The 7,157-nt window shown below is 36.6% G+C and overlaps 1 long non-coding RNA gene across 2 annotated transcripts in view; it reads right to left on the bottom strand.

Moving 5' to 3' along the window:
- Positions 1-7,157, bottom strand: part of LOC129060453 (uncharacterized) — a 160,300-nt gene that overhangs the window by 15,542 nt on the left and 137,601 nt on the right. The gene's annotated exons all lie outside the window — the stretch shown is intronic.

The following is a 7,157-nucleotide window of genomic DNA, read 5'->3' as shown; positions in this document are numbered from 1 at the left end:
AGCATTGTCCAAATAAAATAGTATAGTTTTTTTTTTATTGCTGTGTTCAGCAGTAGGGTAGTAGAAAAGCCAAATGTTTAAATTGTGAGCTTTGAGCTTAAAAAAAGCTAATGTTAAGTAAAATCTCCTTTTAAATTTCTCAGCTATTTGTGAGCAGGTTAGCTTTAACTAAAGCATTATCATCTCTTCACTTTAAGAAAGCCAAATACAAAAGTATATTCTGCATTCTTTATAAGGTGGTATTAAGGTGGTACTAAAAATTAGATTTTAAAAACAGCTGACAGTTTGACAGCCACAAACCTAACTTTTTGATATGTATTTTCTGTGAAAGTGAAACCAAAAATGGTCTTTGGGCCAAGAATGTGACTTGAGCCAATTTGTTAACCAAAACTTTATAGAATATCCACTTTGATGAATTCTCCTACCCAAACAAACAAAAAACTAAATGGCTTTTTGGGATGGTATCACAAAGCTAAGAAACATTTTAAAAACAATAACTAGGCCGGGCACAGTGGCTCACACCTGTAATCCCAGCACTTTGGGAGGCCTAGGTGGGTGGATCACTTGAGGCCAGGAGTTTGAGACCAGCCTGGCCAACATGGGGAAACCTCATCTCTACTAAAAATACAAAAAAATTATTATTAGCCGGGCGTGGTGGCAGGTGCCTGTAATCCCAGCTACTTGGGAGGCTAAGGCACAAGAATCGCTTGAACCCAGGAGGCAGAGGTTGCAGTGAGCTGAGATTGCGCCACTGCACTCCAGCCTGGGTGACAGAGCAGGACTCTGTCTCAAAAAAAAAAAAAAGTACATGTTTAGCCAGGCATGGTGGCTCATGCCTGTAATCCCAGCACTTTGGGAGCCTGAGGCAGGTGGATCACAAGGTCAAGAGATGGAGACCATCTGGCCAACATGGTGAAACCCCGTCTCTACTAAAAATACAAAAATTAGCTGGGCGTGGTGGTACACGCCTATAGTCCCATCTACTTGGGAGGCTAAGGCAGGAGAATCTCTTGAACCGGGGAGGCGGAGGTTGCAGCGAGCCGAGATTGCGCCACTGCACTCCAGCCTGGCAACAGAGAGAGACTCCGTCTCAAAAAAAAAAAAGAAACAAAAAAACAATAAGGGTGTAGAAAAGAAATATTACAAGAAGAATAAAGTGATTGGTTACTTTCACCTAAAGATTAAAAAATAGATCTGACAATGACACTAATTTGTCTATGGCTGTCATCTTTAAGAAAGAGTTGCTTGGAGTGAAAGGAATTATTTTAGGGCAAAACTTTACCATTCTACTAAAAAGAAAGAGGTAACATGGAGATTTTTTCAACATAATTTTGTTTAGTATTTGTTTCCTCATGTGATGCCTTGCTAAAACCACAAAACCGCTAGCCCTAAAAGCATCTTTTTTTTTCAATAGAATAAAAAAAAATCAGTATGAATTTTATTTTCTTTTTTTTATTATTTATTTATTTTTTAATTTTATTATTATGCTTTAAGTTTTAGGGTACATTTGCAAATAGTGTACACACTGTTGCAAAATAAATAAGGAACCAAGTTCTTTCTCTCCCCATGACTTTTCAGTTATGCCGTCATTTTATTCAAAAATTTTTAGTTTGCTCTGATCTAAACTCTTCCCTGGGAAACTTGGGGTTATATTTCCATAGAATTCTGTCTTGCTCTTAATAAATTCAAAATTCTTTGGAAAAGATGCATTTCAGAGGATTATTCTTATGACCAGTTATGCTTTAAAAAAATTAAAGTCTTAATTAAAATGCACTTATATTTAATGCATTAGTGGGTAGATTTTTCTTTTGAGTAAAATCTTTATTAGAATCTATTTGTAACTGGATATTTTGTAATTTTGGGCTTAAACATATTTACTCTTGGGTACTGCTTTTATATGTATTCAAATTTATAGCTTAGTCTCTTTTAAAGTAATATTCTACATTACTTTCCCACAAGTGATGATAGTTAATATAATGTATGCCAGAAGAAAATGATTTAATTTTAAAAATGTGATTAGATATATTTGACAGTAAGTGCTCAAAGGAGTTAGATCTGTCAGTACTTTTGAATGTCTCCTGTATTGGAAACTATTAGACTGTCACCTCTTTTTAGGCAGAGGCTTACACATGTTGGTATTTCTGGTACACAGTTACCGAGAAGAGTGCCTTGTCCATAATGAGAAGCATTTAATAAATATTTTGGACTGAGTGAATAAATCTGGAATCCTAAGGAGAAATTGGAATAACTTGATTGTAAATTACTACATTTTCTTTAGTTTTACTTAAATGGATATTATTTCAAGATCTTCATTTAGCAAGTAATTTAGTAAAAACTTACAGAATCCGTAAAAGGAAAGCAAATCTCAAATTTGTAGTTAAGAGTAATAAGTGTTAAGATTAGAGAAGGAAAAACTGTTTCAGACTAGTTTGAATGAAAACATAGCTGATGTTGCCAAAAAATAGCTTTTTGTGGGTTGAGTCCATTTCCATCATGACTCTAATATCATTAAGATTGAATCATTGATTTCCTCACTATTATATCTAGACAGATTGGAAATTTATCAGAAATGGAAATTATTAAAAGAAAAATCTGACTGATGAACAAAGAAGGAATTTGAGTATGCATATCAGTGACAACTAAATTGGAAGGTCAGTAAAATAGGCCTATAAACATAAGCAGGTTAAGGACAAGCTAGGGAAACTACAAGTATCTCCTTTTTTATATTGTCTTACCTATTCACTAATTATAACACATAGAAACAATATAGAACGATGAAGTTTAAGCAGTAATTGTTTTGAGAATCCATTCTGTTGATAATTTACATTTATGTTTATTAGGAAATATTATTACTTAGACCAAAGTTGACTTAAAATTGAAAACTGTGGGCTACCCGTAAGATGTTTTGCTTTGAAATATTCAATACCTAAAAGCCATTTTGATTTTAAAAATGAAGTTGACCAGTCATCTTATATGATGACCTCATAATATTTTAGAAGTTTGAACTTAAAATAGTTAGAAGTAGACAGTTTTAGTAAGCTTTTGTTTTTATTTGGTCTAGCCTAAAAGACATTGATGTATCTCAAAGATTTTTAGCAGTGTGTGAGGGATAAATGAGTATGACATAGCTTCCTAGACAAGCAGTGTTCACTCAATGCCAAGTAAACTTTTCTAAGTTCAAAAATATTTTTATATTAAAACACATACCAATGTATTGATGAACAAAATTTGCATTAATTTTTAATATAAACTATAGACTTCCTCAAAGCAATTTTAATCTTGCAATGGGTCATTTGATTCATCCTCCTCACCCCCAAACACTTTGGACCCAATATTGCATGTTAATGACACCCTAAACAAGTTTTTTTTTAAAAAAAAAAAAGCAAAAAAACTTTGTCTTTTGACTTGGGAGTACAAATAGCACAATGAATTTTCACTAAACAAATCATTTTGTTTATACATAGAATTTCAGATAGATGCCATTTTAATGGGATTTTATAATAGATATTTCTAGATTCTTCAGAGTCCTTATACATAATTTGTTCTACACACTTGTGTATTGGTAAGAAAATACAGGATACAGATTTTAATTTGTAATCCACATCCATGTGTATTGATACACGTTCTCTCCTATTTCTCTCCTACCTAATTAGAAGAGGTATTCTTTACAACACCTAACCTTTGGATTCCTCTCTTTCCTTCCTCATGAAACAACTTAATAAAAATGACAATGGCTATTACTTATTGTTCGCTAGGTTCTAGCACTGTGGTAAGTACTTCTGTGTACTGATGCGTTGAATCCTCCCACCTACCTTTTATGGTAGGTATACTTTTATGAATGAGGAAACTGAGGCATAACTTTACCAAAATGACAAAGCTATGTCTAAGAAATTGGGTATCAAACTCAGCTCTAACCCCAAACTCCTTAAAAAAAAAACAAAAAAACCTGCTTTGTAATCCTATCAATTTGGTATCTTCAGTGTCTCTACTGGCACTTTTCCCTCAGAATACAGTATGAACATTCTCAAGGCCTTTTAGTAGTAAAGAAATCCTCCCACAATTCTACATCAGATCTTTATTTTTTGCTTACAGTGAGGTTATTTGAAAGTGAGTGTTCTGTACTCAGTCTCCAATTTCTCAGCTTCCATTTTATCTTGTATCCATAGCAATCTGGTTCCCCTCAGCACTCCACTGACAGTGTTCTTACTAAATCACCAGTGACCTCCATATTGCCAAATAAAGAGATATCTGATCTCTAGAGCATTTATTAACTACTTCCTTTATTTCCTTTTTTTTTTTTTTTCTGGCTTCTATAAATACTATTCTTGATTTTTCTGCTGTTTTTCTGGACATTCCTTAGTGTGTTTTGCCAGCTCTTCTTTCTCTACACTATATTTTGGGTTTTCTTGTATTCCTTCTGTGCTCACTCCATCACCTGCTTTCAGTAATCTCATTCACACCTGGGATTTCAGCTATAACATGTTCCACTGATTACTCAAACATCTGTCTCCAACCTAGACATCTCTGGCAGTCCAGGTGCATGTATTCAGTCATGTCCTAATCATCTCATTTCACAGGTTCCTCAAACTCATTCAAATCAGGTAGAGCCTCACCCAAATTGCTTAGTTCCCTCTATTCATGTACCTGTGGATGGTACCATTCATGCTTTATTACTCAAACGAAAATTTGGGCTTTATCCTTGACTCTCCAGCTCTTCCTCGTTACCCACATCCCATTAGTCTCCAAGTCCTACTAATTCCACCTCCTACCTAGTATTTTATATAACCATCCCCTCATCTCCATTCCTACTGCCTTTACCCTATGAAGGCCTTCACCATTTTTTCCACTAGTTATTGTTATAGCTTGTTAACTGTCTTTATTCTCCTGTCTCAAGTCTCATTTTGCTCCAATATAACTTCCATATTTTTGCCAAAACAATCTGTCTATACTCCATATAACTTTCACCATAAAGGATACATTCCTTGTGTTAGCATATCAGGTCTGCCTTCAGAGTCTTTATACATAATTTGTTCTACACACTTGGGTATTGGTAAGGAAAATACAGGATACAGATTTTAATTTGTAATCCACATCCATGTGTATTGATACACATTCTCTCCTACCTAATTAGAAGAGGTATTCTTTACAACACCTAACCTTTGGATTCCTCTCTTTCCTTCCTCATGAAACAACTTAATAAAAATGACAATGGCTATTACTTATTGTTCACTAGGTTCTAGCACTGTGGTAAATACTTCTGTATACTGATGTCGTTGCCTTGTGATTAGCCTGTTTCCAAAATCTCTAGCTGTTCCTCATCTCAGTCACCTTCCTGTCATTTAGAACTATTTGTAAATCTCTGAAAATGTGTTTTTTTAAAACCAGTTCCATGTGGGTTCAAAATACATGCTGGTCTCTAAACATGTTAGTCACAAGTGAAGCAAGGCACAGCAGGGAGAATAGATCGTGCTGGTGGCATAAATCTGGCATGAAAAATGTTTTCCCATGTTATTTATGAATCACAGGTTTGCATCCAGGAGAGATACTCGAGAGTAGAGAATCATGGACAGTGACTAATGAATATAACAGCTTAACTGACTTTTTATGTCACTGATCCCCACCACAACATGTTGGAGATGATGGGAGGATCATGGCAGGTAGAGGGGAGAGCCTTACAGCTGGTGGGGAGGTAGGTCTAGAGTGCAAGGCTTGGTCCACATAACTATGTGGCATCACTAAGTCTCTCTTTGATCCAAAGGCAGCAACTTGCTTGCCACTCTAGTTTTGCCAAAACATAGGAAAATGCTTGTTACCCAGGCAGTGCTGCAAAATAGGATCAGAGCTATGAAGTCCAGGGGTGAAGTAAGCAGCCCCCTTGCAAACCATGAACCATTTTGTTTTGTGATTTTTCTTTTTTTGGCCCATTGCAGGTAGTGCTGTTTCAGCAGAGCTGTAAACGGAGCTGCATGGCCAACATCTGTGAAACAGTAAGAGCAGTCCCCACATGGCCTTCTGTCCTCAAAGTGAGGCTTATCAATTCAGAAAGAGTAGGGATTCTGGAGCTATGCTAGTTAATATGCAGGACTCTTCTCATTCCGTGTTATCCAGTAACTGGTAGAATAGATAGTTCTGCTTCATTACGAATGACACAGTTTCACAGTCAAGGGGCACCACTCCCACCCCCTGAACCTTTGAAGAACTCCATCCTCAGGCCTTGGTTATTCCACACAAAGTCCTGAGAAATGACCTAAACTCCACAGTGAAGGGAACCATGACCTACTCCTACCATCCCCTTCAAGGGGTCGTCAGCCAGCTCTTTCCCAGCAGAGCCACCAGACCCAAAACTCAGCCCTAAAGGCTCAGGAAATTTTTTTTTTTTTTTTTGAGACACCTGTTTGCGTCTTCTGCCAGACTTCAGACTGGAAATGCTTTGTGTTCTGTTGCCCCCTTGAATTTGATGCCTAAGATACCTAGAATTTCTGAATGAGAATGCTTTGCAGGGTACCAGGCTTCCTGTTACATTTGGAGAGGCAGGCTCAGTAGCTTCAGAAGAGTAAAATGTTTTGTTTACACCAGACCAGAGCTCAGATCTCAGCTCTGAAAGATATGGACTGAAACAGCTACCTTGGAAGTCACTTTTCAGTCAAAGGATGAGATTCTGGCAGTCTGCTGTACTCAAGCGTCCATACTTATGTTTAGAAGTGACTACTAAAGCTGTAGGTGCAGCCAAGGATGGGATGTGGAGTGAGGGTCTTGGCTGACCTATTGATCACAAATAGAGGGTAAAGCTCAGCAGTAAAACCCTGAAATACATCAAGATGTCTGGTTTGGTCATAGTGTCAGAATTGGAGAAAAGCTAAAAACTCCAAGGAACTAAACTACTGTCACTGTCCAAAAAAAAAAAAAGTTATTAAAAGAGTAATAACCTTTTTTTTTTTTTTTTTTTTGACAAGTTTATTTAATGCAGTGTGGTAGAAAAGGCACAATTCCAATGTGTCATTTACAATTGAATGTTGTTAACCTGGCTTTGTTCTTTGGAAGAACAATCCTCTTGTTAGGGTTAGGTAATTACTCCCTTCCCTTACTCCTGGACAGTGACAGGGGTCTGACATTGGGATATGGTGTCCCAGGAGCTTAGCTGGTCAGTTGTGTGGAAC

This window comes from Pongo abelii, chromosome 6 (assembly GCF_028885655.2).
Source record: "Pongo abelii isolate AG06213 chromosome 6, NHGRI_mPonAbe1-v2.0_pri, whole genome shotgun sequence".
In the NCBI taxonomy this organism is placed as follows: domain Eukaryota; kingdom Metazoa; phylum Chordata; class Mammalia; order Primates; family Hominidae; genus Pongo; species Pongo abelii.
The sequence above is the reverse complement of the archived record's forward strand: the minus strand, read 5'-3'. Positions and strand labels throughout refer to the sequence as shown.